The following is a 20,876-nucleotide window of genomic DNA, read 5'->3' on the forward strand; positions in this document are numbered from 1 at the left end:
CCTGTGTCCCTTATCTGGAACCCTCTCCTTCCTCATCTCTACCTCCTGGCTACTCTGGCTTCTTTCAAGTCTCAACCAAATCTTCTACAAAAGCCTTCCCATCCCTCTTAATCCTAGTGCCTTTTCTTTGTTAGTTACTTCCTATCATATCTATTTGTTTGGCTTTTTTTTCCCTTATTAGAGTGTAAACTCCTTAAGGGCAAGGACTGTCTTTTGTCTGTTTTTGTATCCCCAGTACTTAGCATACTGCCAACACATTGACAGACTTAATAAATGCTTATTGAGTGACTGAATACAGGATGATGTTTCTTGTCCTTCATTCTTAAAGGAAACCATAACATCAGGGACATGACACCATGACAATCATGAGAATTGGATTTGAGTGAGCGAGTGTTGGGCTAAGTCACCAGCCTCAGTTTCTCCTCTGGAGTCATCTAGGTCCAGTGACCAGTTATAAATCAGAACTGGAGATTGCCCTGGATGTGAGGCAAACAGAGTCAAATGACTTATCCATGGCTACAAAGCTAGTGTCAAGGGTCTGAGATCAAATTTGAACTCATGTCCTTCATGACTTCAGGGTTGGTGCTCTACCACTGCACCATCTAGCTGCTGACAATACATATATCTGCATGAATATATTGATGCATTCATACATGCATATACAAATGTGTATATGACAATGTCCCCAAAATCTTAGTGCTTTTTAAAAATTTTAATAACTTAAAACTACAATAATACTTTGGGGACTTTCAGAGAGAGAGATAAGATAAGTAAAATATATGTGTACACATATCTGTTTATCTAAGAATATAACAGATATGTATATATGCATACATCTATATTACATATGTAAATTTATATATTTAAATTTGTATATACCAATGTATACATATTCATATACATACAGAGATACTCTTGCTGGGAAATGAATTTGTTGCTGTTAGTGGTTTCAGTCATGTCAGACACTTCATAACTCCATTTGGGGTTTTTTGGCAAAGAAACTGGAGTGATTTGCCATTTCCTTCTCCAGTTCATTTTGCAGGCTTAAGTACCTTGCTCAGGATTATACAGCTAGTAAGTATCTGAGACCAGATTCTGAACTCAGGAAAACAAGTCTTCCTTACTCCAAACTCATCACTCTATCCACTGTACCACCTAGCTGTCCAAGGAAATAAATTAGGCCCCTACAATTGAATAGGAAGAAGAGAATGAACTGTGTGGCATCTGGAAAAATGGTGTAGCACTATTTCCTCCTCAAACAAAGAACTGCTTTTTCAACTTCAAATACTCCTGATATTATATAATTATAAGTTAAGGAATACCATATTCCCCAAAGCTTTAGGCTGCAGGTCATCCAATGAGTAATGGGTAGTTTTATGGTGGAAATACATAGCCTATCAAGCGTTACCAAGAGAAATGGTATATCTGAAGGAGATATGTTAGTCATGAAGCCAGAGAAAGAGATAATATGTATATATATATATATATATATATATATATATATATATATATATATGAATAGTTCACAGTACATCAGATACATTGTTATCCAAACAAATCTAAAAAGAACTAGAGGAGTAAATTTTGTACAATGAGTAAACTGTCTGTGGACAATTTGTGAGAGTATACATGTAAGAATATATAAAATAAAAAACTATAGATAATTTAGGATCTACAGTGTTGGAGGGATTCTTATATCAGAAAGATCTGTCATCCATAAAAGCATCAGATTCAGAGGTTTCTATTTTAATTATTGTGATATGTGAAATTCGGTCATTTTTCAGGGAGATAGTTTCATTTTTATAATGGAGAAAATGGGATTTGATTACTAGCCAAATTTCCCAAAATACATATGATTCCATCAAGTGTGTCCATACATTTTCAATTCCTCTCACACATGTAAACCTTTAGGGTATATATATATATATATATATATATATATATATATATATATATATATATGTTTATTTTATAAAGTACATTCATATCAATTACCTCATTTTCTTCCCCTCAGTAGCCTTCAGTTAGGTAGGGCAAGACTAGTTGGTTTGGTTTTCAATCAAAAAGCATTTTGAAAATCATAAGTCATGTTGCTGTTACTATTTCAACTTCCGTTTTCCAGATGGAGAAACTAAACCTAGGGAGGTTAAGTGATCTACCCAAGGTTACACCTAGGGTCACTGATAGAGCTGGGAACTGGAATTCACATTTTCTTGCTCCTGTGCCCTGTATTCTTTCTGCCAGCCCTGAAAATGTTAGAGAACAGCTTGCAAATGTTAATGAATAATTCCCTTTGGCTCCATAGAACTGCAGAGCCAAAAAAATTCATTTTTTTCAAGACCCAGAAGTGAATTCTTGGCCTAGAATAGATCCACCATCAATTTGCAGTCTGGGTTGAAGGCATGTTTGGCATGAGAAACTTATATTAATATCCCTTTCTGCCTGTGACTGGAAGGGAAAGAGGATGGAGGAAACAGTTTGCTAAAACAACCCAGGTCTTTGAAGTCCATGCTATAGTTTAGTACTTGTTTAGGGAGATGTAGCTGACACAACGATGACCTCTGCAATTTTGATATATAATCAGCTTCCTCTCACAGAGTAAATAATTCAAGAAACCACTCCCTATCTTGTCTCAAACATTTCTTTGAAAGTTGTAAGGAAATTTGAAAGAGGATAGAAAATTTAAGCAAAAAAAAAACAGATATAAGAGCATGAGTTTACAACCAGAACAGATGTTAGAAGTCAAATAGTCTAATATTTTCATTTTATAGTTGGAGAAACTGAGACTCAGGGATGTTAATAGCCTTACCTAAAAACATACAGGCAGTAAGTCAGAGGTACAATTTATTTCAGGTCTTCTGATTCCAAGGCCAGTGCTTTTTCACTATGAGTTAAATTCCAATGATATGCTCACAAGAACCAAATGTTAAATTTATGGTGGCCGGTATATAGTCAAGGCTTAATGAATGATGATTGATTGATTGAAAATAACCAAATACTATAAATCAGAAGTTGAATCATTCGTTTATTGATCAGGTAGACTTAAGAAAATGATGGAGTCCTGTTTATATATATATATATACACACACATATACATATATATATATATATATATACATATATACATATTTCTGAGGACTGGCTGTTAAACATTTATTACTACACTACTTCTTATATCTTTTCCTGCTTTTCTGAATTAAAATAAGGGAAATATAATTCATCTATTTCTTGGGACTCAGTGTCAATATTATAAACATAAAGTAATGGATCTAAAGGTGTGCCATAGTCAGATGAAACCATCTTGAATTCTTTTATCAGATTTCTGAAATTTCATCTTTATCTTTTGTCATTATCAGTGTAGCAACCTTTACAAATCCCCTTCTCCTTTCTGACCTGCTGCTTCTGATCAACTGGGATTAGAAAGCCAACTAGTCAAGTTTTTAAAAATTATGAATAAAAGAAAAACAAGAGTATCTAAATGAGGACTCTCCTATGGGCAAAGTGCATGACTTTTTGCAAAGAGAGATAGGTTCTAAATCTTATTCTTGAGGTATCTGTAGCCCAGCGGCCTCTGTTGTTATGTTGCTTACTTTTTGGTTCTTGGTTTTGCTTCAGATAGATAATTGAGGTGGATAGATATCTGAGGTTGATATCAGATAGATAATTGAGGTCAAATAAAATGATCATATAATTTCTTCTGAATCATATAACAAATCTGAACAATTAAGAAATCATAGAGTTTAAGACATTAAAATGACTTATAAAAAGGATTTATGAAATATATATTTTGTGCCGATCATTGTCTTTAGCCTTGGAGCAGTACAAAGTTTTCTTCTCTTTTTAAAAATTATTTTTTTGATTTTATATTAATTTTATTTCTTAATATATTCCTTCCTCGACCCACTTATAAACCATCTTTTATAACAAAGATTAAAAAGCTAGGGGAACCCATAAAATTATCAAAGTTAACAAAAAAAAGGAAAATGAAAAATATTGAAGGAACTGGGAGGAAACAGGCACATTAATGCCTGGTTGCAGAATTATAAACCAGTTCATTTATTCTGGAAAACAATTTAGCACTATGCTCAAAATGTAATTAAATTGTCTTTATCCTTCTAACCCACAAAACTACTATTGTCTATATCCCAAAAAGATTTAAAAATGAAAAATGACCTATTGCATGAAAATATTTATAACTATTTTCATGTTAGTAAAGAATTAGGAACTGACAGAGTAACTTTAATTAGAGATTTGCTGAACAAGTTATGACATTTGTAAGTATTGGAATACTAATGTTCTATAAGAAATGATGAAGGATATGGTTTTAGAACAGTCTGGGAAGACTTGTATGAACTGATACAAAGTGAAATGAATAGAACCAACAGTATAGTTTATATTGTAACAAGAAGACTATCAAGAAAAACAATGTTAAAAGACTTGGGAAGACTAATGCAATGGAACAAATGATAACTACAGAAGACTCATAATGAAAGATGTTATCCACCTTCAGAAAGAGAATTGATAAGCTTAATGCAAATCAAAGTGTATTTAATATTATTGGACATGAATAATGTAATTTCTTTACATAGAGTAGAATACTGGACAAGGAATCAAGATCTGACCTCATATTCAGTCTCAGACACTTGCTATTCCTCAGACACTAATCTAATTCTGTTTGACTCAGTTTCTTCATTCATAAAATGATCTAGAGAAGGAAATGTCAATTTTCTCCAATACTTTTGCCAAGAAAATCCCAAATGGAGGGACATGACTTAAATGACTGAATAAACACAGCTACAATACAGATATGTGTATAAATAAAATATTTTTTCTGTTTTTCTTTTTCAGTGGAAAAGAATGGGAAAATTCAAGACAGAAAATAAAATAAAATCTAAATTTAAAAACTATAATGATAAAAAGGTAATCTATCATCTGGAATATTGTTTGAATAAAGACTGAAGCATGCTATTTTTCATTTTTCTTTTATTTGAGTCTTCTTGTAAGTAAAGAGATATGTTTTCATGACTTTTACTGAGAACCAAGTCATCCTAATTCAAAGCATTCAGCTGCTTCTTTTGTTGTTTTTCTTTTTCCACCTACATTGTTGGAGCATACAATCTATGGTTTTTCCTTTTAATTTCTACTTTACTTTGCATTAGTTCATTTAGTTTTTTTCCCAGTTTCTCTATATTCTTCAGCTTCATAGTTTCCTATAGTGTATTAATATTCTTTTTTATATTCTGAGACTACAATTTATTTCCTTTGTTCCCACTTATTTACTAACATACTCATAACATATATACACACCTGTTGCTGTCTATTTTCTTGTATATGGGGCCTTTCTTTCTAGCTTTGATTCAGTCCCCTCTTTATAGAGATGAAGAAAAGGAGCTTAAGAGAGGTTAAATGATTTTACCCATCATGTGACTGGTAAAGGACAGAACTTGGTCTTAAATATAGGTTCAATGATGCCAAGTTCAGAATTCTTTCCAAATGTAGAATTCATTACCATTGTCTTATAGACCTAAAAGTTTATCTAGTTCAACATCTTCATTTTTGAAAAGTGAGGAAATTCAGTTGAGGAGAACCTAGTGGTCTTAGTCAACATCACACAGAGAATTCAATGTCAGAGTCTGGTCAAGAAATACTGGTCACTGATTTTAGGCCCCCTGATCCTTCATAGAATGGTAGGATTTAGGATTAGAGACTAAATAAGAAGTTACCTAGTCCAACCTCCTAATTTTAAAAATGAGGAAACTGAAGCCTACAAAGTTTAAGGGTTTTCCCCAGGGTCACTCAGATCATATATTGCAAAGCTGGGGATTGAACCCTGGTCTTCTGACTCCAAATCCAATGTACCATGTGACACTTATATTTTACATATGAGGAAACAGAGGCCCAGAGCAATGAAGTAATTTCTTTGAAATTGAATGGGCAGTAAGTGGCATGTTCAGGTTGCTGTGAGGTCACTGACTTTATGAATATAGATATAAAGAATGAAGTTTGTGTATTTAGCAACTGTTGTAATTTGATATTTCTTAATGCTCACTTTCTAATAATCTATTAGCTATCAAATGAACAATGCTTACAGGGTGTCTTCTATCTTCAGTACAGTTTATTTTAAAGATTGGAAGATAACAAGATCATACAATAAGATATCTGGTTTTTTCCTAAATTAAAGGGAATAGTCCTTGAACTTTGTTCAAACTCCATGGCTCTTTATCTGGATATAGATGGTATTCTTTTTGTTTCTTCCTTAAGGATATGATTTCTCTTTCATCACACTCAATTTGGATCAATGTACAACATGGAAACAAAGTAAAGACTGACAGATTTCTTTCCATAGGGGGGGATGGGGGGAGGGAAGTAAGATTGGGGGGAAAATTGTATAACTCAAAAACTCAAATAAAATCTTTAATAAAAACAGATTGAAAGATAAAGTCTCTTATTAACATAGCATACTCCCCCCCCCCGCCGAAAAAATCAGGAAATTGAGAAAGGTCCAGCAAATTGTTTCCCTGCTTCTACTTGCCATCTTTTGGCAAATAAACCATCTGGAGGAGAAATCATGAAACTTCCCTTCCTACTTTTCATCAACTCTGAAGGAGTCTTTTAGGGAAGGACAAAACAATTCCTTTATTGGTCACTTATCCAGAACAAACAGCATAGTGGATCTTTAGTGGAAGTGACCTACCCCTAGTCTCTTCTCTTCTCCTTTCTTCTTGTATACCCCTCCTCTCCCTTTCCCCCACTTACAAACTTATAGTCATGTCAGAATTATTATTAGTTTTTCCTAGGCAACATGGTAAATAAATCCACAAGGGAGCTGGATCATCAGAAACAATATCTCTAGCAACCAATATCATTCTTCCCTCAAGAAAGCTCATCAACTTAATTTCATGATCAAGAAGACTGATTCAATTTTGACTCTCAACACTTCATTGTCCTCTGTGTACTTCTCCTTTGGTATTGAAGTGCTAGTGGAAGAGTGGAAAAGTTCTAAAATCTTAACCCCAGGGGAAGGAACCAAGAAAGAAATTGTAGCAAGATATGCATAAAGGAAAATTTTCTGACAATTAGGACTATTACAAAATGGAATAGAAGGTATAATTGGAGATAATGGTGGGTGCCCCTCATGAGTGTCTTCAGGCAAAAGCTGGATGACCACTTCTCAGGTATGCTGTTGAAAGTATTACATCTCAGTTGAACTATATGAGTTCTGAGATCCCTTTCTGTGATACTGCTAAAAGCAATGAGATTATATCTATAGTACCTATGCCAGGAGTCAAAGACCAGAAGGTAATTGAAAAGGAAGAAAGGGAACAGGAAAAGGAACATGAGTTAAAAAATAAGACCCAAAGTTGAATCAGGAAAATATTCGTAGAGATAAAAAACAGGCAATTGAGTCAGGGAAGTATAGAAACAGAACAGAGATAAAGGGAGATGATCAACTAAGGGAGATAAAGGGAGATGGAAACTAAGCTAGTGACCAAGTGACTAAGGCTCTATATTGGTGATACCTCCATCATGACTCAGAAAAGATACTCAGACCTATATATCGGCATCAGAGATTTTTCCTTTCTTTCCTTTTTAAAGATAATTCTTCTTAAGTTCCCTTCTAATTCTAAAATGTTATATTTCTATATGATAAGAGTGAGGGTCACCACACACAAATATGCAAACAAACATGCACACATCCCAGTCTACTCTGCCAAGAATCTATTCCCCTACAGTGTGTTAAGTACATAAATTTTTAATAAAGAATAAGCTTCTCTAGAGAAAAAGAAAATCAGTCAAGACTATTGTATCTCATAACCAAACTAGATCCTGAAAAGAAATTAGAAAAGTACCATTTACTCCCTACTGTGCAGAAGTTGAGGTTATGGATCTGGAATATTTATATACATACATACATACATACATACACATATATACATATATATTACATATTTAATCCATATATAATAGATACATCTATGTATATACATCTATATGAATGATGAACCTCCATTTTTTAAAAATTCCTAAGAGATGATTCCCTGAGTGGGGTAAGGAAAGGAAATACATTCAGAAATGAAAGTGTTAATTTTCAGAAATGGTTATTTAATACTGTGGAATAGTTGGTAAAAAAAAAAATCACTGTCCCCCAACCTCCCCAAACTTCAGCGGCACACTCTCTGACAAGTATAGCATACAGGGAAAGGGGAATCAGCTTAGAGTATGTCAAAGGACTAACCCACAACTCCAGGAAGTGCTTTACTGACATGCTCAAGAAATTTCCTGTAAGTATATGATGGCTTTTTTCCCCCTGGCCTCCTTGTTGCTTCTTGAATCTGCCTTTTCTCTTCAGGTCTAGTCAGGCCTGTTTAGTTATCACTGCTCCAGTAACACTGCTAGAACTCAAATAAAGAAGTTTAAAGCCTCTGAGCCTCCAAAGTCCACAAAATTTGCTTCCAGTCAAGGGGAGTGAAGAGACTTAAAGGAGAGATTGGGGTTAAGCTCTTCTCTTCCTCTCTAAAATATTCTTCTCAAATTCTTGACTGGAAGACTATCACCATAAGCTACCAGGTATTGGAAATGTTTTCATTTTAACCCAGCAGGATGATTTTACATAAGCTATATAAGGTATGACTATGTCCCCCAATCAAACTAAAGAGATTTCCTATTTCATCAAATTGAAATCCTGGAGATGTTCAAGCCTTGTTTACAACTACTGAAAAATAGAAATTATTCTCCTGTGATAAAAGTATCGAGATATAGCATCTTACCACTTTGAGGGGGTGAGGTGTTGGTTCAGTTGATAAATTTATTCAATCAACCATCTCACTTTCACATGAATAATTTTTTTTTTGTAAAAGAATGTAGTATTCCATTTATTATAGTCACTCTCCCTAGATCAGTCACATTTCATGTCTATATTACTGCTGAACTCTACTTGTCCTCAGGCCCTGAAACTATGCTTTACCCCTCACCCCTTCTCCCTCCCCCCATCTCCTCAATTCGCTCACACAAAACATCAAAAAACAATTTTCCAAAGAGCCATTTGGAGAGTCATTCCTTTCTCCTGAAATCAATCTTGGCTCCAAGTCAAATTTAAACTCTTTGGCATATACTTTAAGTTCCTCTGCCAATTGACACCCTCTATCCAAAAACCCTCATCCTCTATTACTACCTAACTTGGATTCTCCATGCCATCAAACTGTTTGTCATTCCCCACACAGGATTTGCTCATTATTTCTTCCAAGTCTTAACTACCTCTCATTGTCCCTGATTCAAAGCCTTCACTTATTCCTCTTGGCTCAGATTACTCTGTTTTCAAACATAGGATCAAAGAATTTGGAACTGGAAGGGATGGATGTTATGGAAACCAATAGACGTCGAATTGGAAAAATTTGGGGTTTTATTTCTACCATCTGATGCATACCAGCTAAATGATCAAGATTTGGGTGCAATCACAAGATTTCTTATTCCTTGTCAGACTTTTATGTGTACAAGGTTTCATGACCTTTATAAATTATGCATGACTTCTTGTTTCTGTTACCTTCAGGATTTTCAGGAGAATACTTCTTTACTACATTTGTCTTTCAAATGCATAGTTTGAGACCCTAAACTATCTGAGGTAGTCATAGCAAGAATCAGGATTTGTACTTAGGATTCCAAAAATATAGCTTTAGTAATTTATGTATATATTTCTGCATGACTGTACTACTTTGTACATGTTTATGAAAGCTGAAGAATTTGAAAATGAAGATCCCAGGGAATAGATCATAAAATGACCTTCTCCTCAGAGTAGAGAGAGAGGTGGAAATCATTAATATTGAGTATTATTTACCATGCCACTTTACTATATTTTTTGGCTTAATTGTTTTGTCACATAGGATTTAGTCTTGGGAGCAGAGTGAAAATGACAGTAATAAAGACAAAACACATCAATAAATTTTATTTAGATAGAGCAGTAGACTTGGATTTAGATTCTGAAGATCAGAGTTGAAATCTACTTTTAAACATTTACTATCCATGTGATTCTGGGAAAATCACTTAAAACTTTGTCTACCTCGGTTTCCTCATATGTAAAATGCAGATAACAAGAGTTATCTAATAATCATCATCAACAACATCATCATATGCTAATCATCATCATCATCATCATTTTCTAAAAAATTAATGGATGTGGAATTGAGCCCTTTTCCATACTCACAGTTTATTCTATGAATTCTTATGTTCCATATTCATCTATGCTAGCTTCATTCCTCAAAGAATAAGATCCCTAAGGGTAGGAACATTTTTTTTATTTCTTTTGTATCTTATCTTTCTTTACAATTCTTTGAGCAGAAATTACATATGGAGGATGATCAAATATTATTGATGATTGACTTTTATAATACCATGAGGTGAAAATTTTCCCTTGAAAAGAAAATTCTGACTTTCACAAAACTTAAAGAGAGACATTCAGATAAAAGAAAAGAAAAGGAAAATAGAAAAAAGGAAAAGAAAGGAAAGGAAAAAATAGTTTCAGCTGATTAAAACAAGGCACTGAAAAAAAGTCTAATTCCCCTCCCCCCAAAAATTGACTATGGGTCAATAGGTTTGATACTAAATTGATCATAAATTTGATATTTTATTCATTAAAAGCTCTAGCTCACAGTGAGGCAGTCAAACAAGTGTTATTAGTCATGTTGAACAAAGCTATACTGCTCCTTTTACTAAATTATCTATTTCAAATGCATTTTTAGCCATGAATATTTTTCCTTTTTTTTCTGTGTTTGCTTACTGACATGTTTTTGTTGAATGATTGTATGGGAAATATATAGGAAATATTTCAGATTTTGTTTTGACCCTTAATAACCCTTCCTTTTGTTTATGCTCTTGTCTTCTTTGAAATAATTTTCAAAAGATGTCCTGTGGTAACATATTAGATGGTACACTATTTTCCCTTTACTTCTTCTGAATTCATTTCCAATCAATTAAAACAGTACTTGTTAATCTTCTATAATGTCCTGGTCACTGTGATAAGTGATGAGAATACAAAGACAAAAATGAAAACCTTCAAGGAGTTTCTATTCTCTTGAGGGAAACAATCTATAAAAAAATACAAAATATAAAAATTAAAACAAAGGAAATGGGAAGAGGTTTGACTGAAACATGAATGAATCAAATTAAAGCCTCTTTAAACTTAAAAGAAGCTAGGCATTTTATTGTTGGTGGAGCTGTGAACTGATACAACCTTGATGAAGAGCAATTTGGATTTATGCCCAAAGGGCAATAAAAATGTGCATACCCTTTGATCTAGCAATACCGTTACTGAGTCTGTATCCTGAAGAGATCACAAAAGGGGGTAAAAATTCCACATGTAAAATAATATTCATAGCAGCTCTGTTTGTAGTGGCAAAGAAGTGAAAACAAAAGGGATGCCTATCAATTGGAGAATGGCTGAACAAATTGTGGTTTATGTATGTGATGAAACCCTATTATTCTATAAGAAATCATGAGGGATAAGATTTCAGAAAACCCTGGAAAGACTTGTATGAATTGATGCTGAGTGAGAAGAGCAGAGCCAGAACATTATACACCTTAACAACAAAATGGGATGATGATCAACCCTGATGGATGTACTCACTTCATCAGTGAAATAATTGGGAACAATTTTAGGGGATCTGTGATGGAGATCACCATCTGAAACCAGGGAAGCAACTGTGGAGCTTAAAAAAAAAGACCAAAGCTTATTATCTTCAATTTTAAAAAAAAAATTGTCATTTGTATTGCATAATTTTGCTGTCCCTAATAGTTTCTTCCTTTTGGATCTTTTTTTCCCTCTCAACATACTCAACTTGGATCCATATGCATCTTGGAGGCAAATGTAAAAACTATATTGGAGTGCCTTCTGTTGGGGGGAGGGAAGGGAGGGGGAGAGAGAGAAAAAAAATTTATAAAATTCAAAATCTTGCAAAAAATGATTGGTAGAAACTACCATTGAATGTAATTGGAAAAGAAATAAAATATTTATATAAATTTTTTTTTAAAGAGGAGGCATTTCAAGAGGCAGAGGTAAGGAAACACAGCACTCTAGGAATGGAGAATGGATTGTAGAAAGCCATGGTATTAGGAAATGGAAGTGTAAATGGAACATAAAGGAGGTTAGTTTGACTAGAAAATAGCATCTCTATGGTTAGTGAAGGGTATAATTTTAACCAATCTGGAAAGATACTTAGGAAATGCCCAGTTAAGACTGGTGGCATGATTGCTCACAGAGATAAGCTCTCTAATATACATCACAACAAAAAAAAATTAATGGAGCATTAGATTTGTCAAGAAATACAATATAATAATCCTTAATCAAAATAATTAACTAAATAAAAGACAAATAATAGAAAAATTCCTTCATCTAGTCAAGGACTGCACACATAAAAATACATATAGAAGACTGTGGGAAGTAGAAAGAACTTCTATCAAAACTACCTGGACAAGAACAGGAAAACAAACTGGAAATCTATCCACTCTTTGCCCAGAGATCCAGGAGTAGGCATCTGAAGTCTACAATGATGTATTTCATGGTTAGGGTAAATAGCATGGAATAATATAATTCTCCCTGATAGGAAAGCTCCTGTAATTTGTAAATCCACAACTCTCTGACTAAGGATGGAGGATAACAAGACAGAAATGAACAGAACAGGATCCCTAAGCCCCAAGTAGGGTTAGAATATCACAGAACTTTGAATCCGGAAGATTCAGGGTGGTGGGGAGGTTTAAAAAATATAAATGCTCTGAATATAAACTCACCAAGAGGCATGGACTCAAACAAATGGAGCTCAGAAAATCTAAGTCAGGAGGAAACAGTCTCTACTTCTCCTAGAGTCAGGAAGGAAATCAAGACTAGTCTTGCCCAAAGTCTCATAGGAGGAAAGAATGCTGGAAATATGAGTAAATAGAAGGAGATGCCAAAAAGCTATGAAGAAATCTTATAAATCAAAAGTTGTGCAGTTGACTATTTGTCCTTTGGTATCAAAGAAGACCACATCAACAAGCCAAGTGATTGGTGGTGTGAATTACACATTTATGTTTATTATAGAGAGGGACATGCTGTGCAAGGCATCCTTCTCACTTATCTTAACCAGAATCATTCTACCCCATAGCTTGATTTTTAAGAAACAAGACTATTAGAATTGGTGTGACTGCTATGAGTGTCTCTTGGTCTTAATTTGCTTTTGCTTCCTCCCAAATCAGTGAGGCAAGAAAACTAGAGGAAGAGAGTAATATCCCAAAGCTACAAGTGTGACTATAAAAAAAATTGCATGGCCACAAGTCTACAATAATTCCTAGGAGAAATAAATCAATAAACAGCGATTTAATTTATAAGTGAAACAGTGTTCTGCATGAAAGAACTGAAAGAAAATAGTCAGAAGCAAAATAGAAAACCATACCAAAGAAATGTATTTCCTAATAATTAGAATAAAGCAAATAATATAAGACAATATAAGGCATATGCTATCAAAAACAACTAACCTGGAAAATAAGATGATTAGAAACAACTAGCAACCATAAGACTAACTAAAAACCATAACCAAACAAAAATTATAATCACTACATTTTAAGAAAGTTTATATATATGAAAACTTTCCAAATCTATTAGTATTAGAAGATAAAGAGAAAGAAAGAAAGAAAGCAAGAAAGAAAGCAAGAAAGAAAGCAAGAAAGAAAGAAAGAAAGAAAGAAAGAAAGAAAGAAAGAAAGAAAGAAAGAAAGAAAGAAAGAAAGAAAGAAATGAATCCAGCAGTCAACTTTTGAAAGAAATCCCTCCATGAAAACTACTGGGAATACCATAGTCAAAAATGAGTTTCACAGTCAAAGAAAAAAATATGGCAAACATCTAGAAATTTCAAGTTCAAGTACCAAGAAACCACAGTCAGTCTCAGTAAGACTTGGCAGCAATTATTATAAAAGAAACAGAATACTCCCAAAGATATTTCTGTGAGACAAAAAAAGTCTTGATTCCTAAACCAATAAGAATTAAAACAGAGAATTAGCATTATACATCAATATCTCTAAGAAATATTGGTAAAGATATTTAAAATAAATATGAACAAGGAGGCTACAGTAACATATAAAAAGTATTATGTGTTATGACTAGGTTGGATTCATACTAAGAAATCAAGGTTGATTTAATATTAAGAAAACATTCAGTATAGCAGTTTATATTAAAAACAAGAGGAGCAAATATATTACACTAATAGATACATTAAAAGGTTTTGGAAAAAATACAATGCTAATTACTGTTAAAAATAAGAAAACATACTTAAAAATTGGAAGAGATAGAAATATATGGATTTTTACTTACTATATTAAGTAGTATTCATCTAAAAGCAAGATGCAGCATTATATGTAATTGAAGACAAACTCAGGGTCTTTCCAATAAGATCTAGGATAAAGTAAGGATTTAATTTTGACCATTGCTATTTAAAATAATGCTAAAAATCTTAGTTATAACAAAATACAGGAAATATAAATAGAGGAAAAAGTATGGGTAAAGAAAAAAGCAAAATTAACACTTTTACTTAAATATTTAATAATTACTTAGAAATACTTAAATTGTATTTAATACTTAAAATGCTTAGAAAGAGAGAATACTTAAAAGTACTTAGAAAACTTGAAAGACAACTAAAAAATAGTTAAAAACAGTCACTTCAACAAAAATAGCCAGGTACAAAGCAAAACCACAGAAATAATCAATGCAATACAGAGGCATACCTCATTTTATTACAATTTGCTTTATTATGCTTCTCAACTATTGTGATTTTTACAGATTTGAGGCTTGCAACAACTTTGTGTAAAGCAAATTGATTGACAATGTTTTTCTAACAACTTGTGCTCATATCATGTCTCTGCATCATATTTTGGTAATGCTCTTAATATTTTAAACTTTTTCTTTATTATTATATCTATTATGGTGATCTATGATCAGTAATTTTTGATGTCACTATTGTAATTGTTTTGGATTTCCATGAACTGTCCTTATATAAGATGGTGAACTTAATAAATGTTTGTGTTCTGTTTCACTGATTGACCATTCCCTTGTCTATATATCTCTCTCTCCTTGGGCCTCCCTATTCTCTGAGACACAACAATTATTCTACAATGGCCTCTAAGTGTTCAAGTGAAAAGAAGAGTCAATCAATCAATGCTGTAAAATTCATTTTTTTATGCAAACATCATTGTCTTATTTTTAGAAACTGTATCATATGTATGAATGCATGCATTTTCTGTGTATATATTATATATGTGTGTGTTTATAAAGCCAATATAACCCACCGTGAAGCGATTTTAAAAAATTATTTTAAAATAACTGCAGTGAAGAAAATAAAAATGTATTAAAATATACATTTAAAAATGCATAAAGCATTAGTTATTGTCCACAAAAACCATAAGATTATACCTACAAACCATTCTTGTTTTTTAGATATTTTTTAATTTTTTTATTAAAGATATTATTTGAGTTTTACAATTTTCCCCCAATCTTGCTTCCATCCCCCCACCCCCACCCCACAGATAGCACTCCATCAGTCTTTACTTTGTTTCCATGTTTGTACCTTGATCCAAATTGGGTGTGATGAGAGAGAAATCATATCCTTAAAGAGAACAGAATTCTCAGAGGTAACCAGATCAGACAATAAGATATCTGGGTTTTTTTTTCCCCAAATTAAAGGGAATAGTCCTTGTACTTGGTTCAAACTCCACAGCTCCTTATCTGGATACAGATGGTACTCTCCTTTGCAGACAGCTCAAAATTGTTCCCAATTGTTGCACTGATGGAATGAGCAAGTCCTTCAAGGTTGAACATCACTCCCATGTTGCTGTTAGAGTGTACAGTGTTTTTCTGGTTCTGCTCATCTCACTCAGCATCAGTTCATGCAAATCCCTCCAGGTTTCCCTGAAATCCCATCCCTCCTGGTTTCTAATAGAACAATAGAGTTCCATGACATACATATACCACAGTTTGCTAAGCCATTCCCCAATTGAAGGACATTTACTGGATTTCCAGTTCTTTGCCAGCACAAACAGGGATGCTATAAATATTTTTGTACAAGCAATGTTTTTACCCATTTTCCTCATCTCTTCAGGGTATAGACCCAGTAGTGGTATTGCTGGGTCAAAGGGTATGCACGTTTTTGTTGCCCTTTGGGCATAGTTCCAAATAGCTCTCCAGAAGTGTTGGATGAGTTCACAGCTCTACCAACAGTGTAATAGTATCCCAGATTTCCCACATCCCTTCCAACAATGATCATTATCCTTCCTGGTCATACTGGCCAATCTGAGAGGTGTGAGGTGGTTCCTCAGAGAAGCTTTAATTTGCATTTCTCTAATAATTAATGATTTAGAGCATTTTTTCATATGGCTATGAATTGCTTTGATCTCCTCATCTGTAAATTGCCTTTGCATATGCTTTGACCATTTGTCAACTGGGGAATGGCTTTTTGTTTTAAAAATATGACTCAGTTCTCTGTATATTTTAGCAATGAGTCCTTTGTCAGAATCATTAATTGTAAAGATTGTGTCCCAATTTACTACTTTTCTTTTGATCTTGATTACATTGGTTTTATCTGTGCAAAAGCTTTTTAATTTAATATAATCGAAATCATCTAATTGTTTTTTGGTGATGTTCTCCAACTCTTCCTTAGTCATAAACTGTTCCCCTTTCCATAGATCTGACAGGTAGACTAGTCCTTGATCTTCTAATTTGCTTATAGTATTGTTTTTTATGTCTATGTCCTGTAACCATTTGGATGTTATCTTGGTAAAGGGTATGAGGTGTTGGTCTAATCTAAGTTTCTTCCATACTAACTTCCAATTATCCCAGCAGTTTTTATCAAAGAGGGAGTTTTTATCCCAGTGGCCAGACTCTTTGGGTTATCAAACTGCAGATTACTATAATCCTCTCCTTCTTTTACACCTAGTCTATTCCACTGGTCCACCACTCTATTTCTTAGCCAATACCAAACAATTTTGATGACTGATGCTTTATAATATAATTTTAGATCGGGTAGTGCTAATCCACCTTTGCATTTTTTTTCATGAAGCTCCTGGCAATACTTGACTTTTTATTTCTCCATATGAATTTACTTACAATTTTTTCTAACTCATTAAAGTAATTTTTTGGAATTTTGATTGGTAGGGCACTAAACAGATAGTTTAGTTTTGGTAGAATTGTCATTTTTATTATATTAGCTCTCCCTATCCATGAGCAGTTGATATTTGCCCAGTTATTTAAATCTGATTTAATTTGTGTGAGAAGTGTTTTATAATTGCTTTCAAAAAGATTCTGAGTCTGTCTTGGCAAATAGACTCCCAAATATTTTACACTGTCTGAGGTTACTTTGAATGGGATTTCTCTTTCTAGCTCTTCCTGTTGTTTCTTGCTAGACATATATAGAAAAGTTGAGGATTTTTGAGGGTTTATTTTATAACCTGCAACTTTGCTAAAATTGCTAATTGTTTCCAGTAGTTTTTTGGATGATTTCTTGGGATTCTCTAAGAAGACCATCATGTCATCTGTGAATAGTGAGAGTTTTGCCTCTCCCTTCCCAACTCTACTTCCTTCAATTTCTTTTTCTTCTCTAATTGCTTGATGCTAACATTTCTAATACAATATTGAAAAGTAGTAGTGGTGATAATGGGCATCCTTGTTTCACCCCTAACCTTATTGGGAATGCCTCTAGCCTCTCCCCATTGAATATAATGCTTGTTGATGGTTTCAGATAGATAATGCTAATCATTTTAAGGAACAGTCCATTTATTCCTACACTCTCTAGTGTTTTTCAGAGGAATGGATAATGTATTTTGTCAAAAGCTTTTTCAGTATCTATTGATATGATCATATGATTTCTGATAGGTTTGTTCTTGATATAATTGAATATACTAACAGTTTTCCTAATATTGAACCAACCCTGCATTGCTGGAATAAATCCTACTTGATCATAATGTTTTATCCTAGTGATGACTTGTTGTAGTCATTTTGCTAAGATTTTATTTAGGATTTTTGCATCTATATTCATTAGGGAAATAGGTCTATAATTTTCTTTCTCTTTTTTAACTCTTCCTGGTTTAGGTAACAGTACCATATTGGTTTCATAGAAAGAGTTAGGCAGAGTTCCATCTTTCCCTATTTTTCCAAAGAGTTTATATAGAATTGGATCCAATTGCTTAAATGTTTGGTAGAATTCGCTTGTGAATCCATCAGGCCCTGGAGATTTTTTTTTAGGGAGTGCAATAATGGCTTGTTGAATTTCTCTTTCTTTTTTTTTGACAGCTAATAATAATAATTATAATATATCAATGCCAGGAGAAATTTCCATGATGAACAGTTCTACTACATCAAAGTATTATAATTAAAGAGGTATTTTTCTCATAAACCCACCATCACATTATCAAATTAACTTTTATAAGATAAAACATTAGGGACAAAACTAAAAAGAATGGAACATACAGCTGTCAAAAACAGAAACACCCACAAAACAGCACTAAGAAGTTTCAACAATGTTCCCCACATAATTTCATTAGAAGGGACTAAAAAAAAGTGGGGTAGGAGGAGTTAGAGGGTAGATGATGATAATGTGAAAGGAAGCTGGGAATCATATTTATTTGTCTTTTGTACAATGTAACTCTTATATTTTACAAAAATGGATATAATCATGCCCATAAAATTGTAATCCCTGGCATCTGAAAGCAAACACTCTATAATTATTTAAAAGAAGGGCCTTTTTTAAAATTATAATACAAAGGTCTGTGCTAGAGAAGCAGTCCTCCACTGTGCATTATAACAATAAGGTTTACTTTGAATACAAAGACTAATCACACATTCAGAGTTAGGAACCATTGGATTTAACAAACATCATTTTGTAATTGCTCTTTGCATCCTTCTTAGCTTTGGGGTCCTCCACTTCCTCTGGCTGTTCAGCAGGTTGTAGTTCTTCGGCAGACTCCTCTTTCTCAGACTCTGAATCACTCTCAAAGTCCTCTGGACTTTCAAGGTCAGATGAATCATCATCATCGTCGTCATCATTTCCAGCAGCATCACCTTCCCCATCAGGATCCTCTAACTCACTGAAGCCAAGTCCACAATGTCGTCGATATCTCCCTGATAATTTACTGTCCATACTCTGTTGATACTGTGACTCCAGTTCTTCATTCATTTTCTTATCTTCTTCCCCTGTTCTGAAGTGAGATGTTGATCTATGATCTCCTATAACAAGTTGGCCAGTGTGTTCTTTCTTTCCAGCTCCCATTAGTCTCAAGAACTTTTGTTTTCTCTCTTCAATGCCCAGATCAGCTGCCTCCCAATTGCTAGATCCAATATCGTCGTCAGGGGAGGCCGAGCGCTTCATCCCATGCGGGTGGGACTCCCTGGCCGCGCTCATCTTCCCGCCGACACCGCCCGCTGCTCTCCTCCTCTGGCGCCGGCTGGCCCCAGGAGCTGGCCTTGGCAGCCCCAACTCAGCGCCGGTCGGGAACGCGGGACGAAGCGGGCCTCCTCCGCGAGCGTCCCCGCCGCGCTATGAATTTCTTTTTCTGAGATAGGGTTGTTTTGGTATTTACTCTCTTCTTCATTTAACCTGGGCAACTTATATTTTTGTAAATATTCTTCCATTTCACTTAGATTATCAAATTTATTGGCATAGAGGTGGGCAAAATAATTTCGAATTATTACTTTAATTTCCTCCTCATTGGCGGCGAGTTCACCTTTTTCATTTATAATACTATACAATTTGGTTTTCTTCTTTCTTTTTGTAATCAAATTGACCATAGGTTAATCAATTTTATTGGTTTTTTTATAATACCAACTTTTGGTTTTATTTATTAATTCAATAGTTTTTTTGCTTTCGATTTTATTCATTTCTCCTTTAATTTTTAAAATTTCTAATTTGGTATTTGATTGGGGATTTTTGATTTTTTCTTTCTCTAATTTTTTTAGTTGCATGTTTAGTTCATTGATTTCCTCTTTCTCCAATTTATTCATATAAGTATTTAAGGCTATAATATGTCCCCTGAGAGTTGCTTTGAATGAATCCCATAGGTTTTGGTATGTTGTTTCATTATTATCATTATCTAGGATAAAATGGTTAATTCTTTCTATAATTTGATTTTTGGCCCACTCATTTTTTAAAATGAGATTATTCAGTTTCCAATTTGCTCTGGGTCTATATCTCCTTGGCCCAGTATTGCATTTGACTTTTATTGCATTGTGATCTGAGAAAGATGTATTCACTATTTCTGCCTTTCTGCAGTTGATCATTAGGTTTTTATGTCCTAGTACATGGTCAATTTTTGTATAAGTTCCATGTACCGCAGAGAAAAAGGTATATTCCTTTCTATCCCCATTCAGTTTCCTCCATAAGTCTACCATATCTAATTTTTCTAACAATCTATTTACCTCCCTAATTTCTTTCTTGTTTGTTTTATGATTTGATGTATCTAGATCTGATAGCAGGAGGTTAAGGTCTCCTACTAGTAGAGTTTTGCTGTCTATGTCTTCCTGTAATTCTTTCAGCTTCTCCTCTAAGAATTTGGGTGCTGTCCCACTGGGTGCATATACATTCAATATTGAAATGACTTTATTGTCTATGGTACCTTTTAGGAGGATAAAGTTTCCTTCCTTATCTCTTTTAATCTCAGGATTTATGAGAGTCTCTTCCCCCACCCCATGCTGGAATATAGCCAGTTTCAACTTACTGGATTTCATTTTTTTCTTTTTACCACCCCCCCTTTTTTTTTACCTTTTCATGTGTCTCTTGAACCTCCTGTTTGATGTCCAAATTTTCTGTTTAGCTCTGGTCTTTTCATCAGAAATTTTTGGAATTCTTCCATTTCATTAAATATCCATCTTTTTC

The 20,876-nt window shown here is 33.9% G+C and overlaps 1 pseudogene; it reads right to left on the reverse strand.

The window, feature by feature from the left end:
- Nucleotides 1-18,793: 18,793 nt before the first annotated feature.
- LOC141520097 (small acidic protein pseudogene) lies at nucleotides 18,794-19,444 on the reverse strand (annotated as a pseudogene).
- Nucleotides 19,445-20,876: the final 1,432 nt, after the last annotated feature.

The sequence above is a fragment of the Macrotis lagotis genome, chromosome 4 (genome assembly GCF_037893015.1).
Source record: "Macrotis lagotis isolate mMagLag1 chromosome 4, bilby.v1.9.chrom.fasta, whole genome shotgun sequence".
Lineage (NCBI taxonomy): Eukaryota > Metazoa > Chordata > Mammalia > Peramelemorphia > Peramelidae > Macrotis > Macrotis lagotis.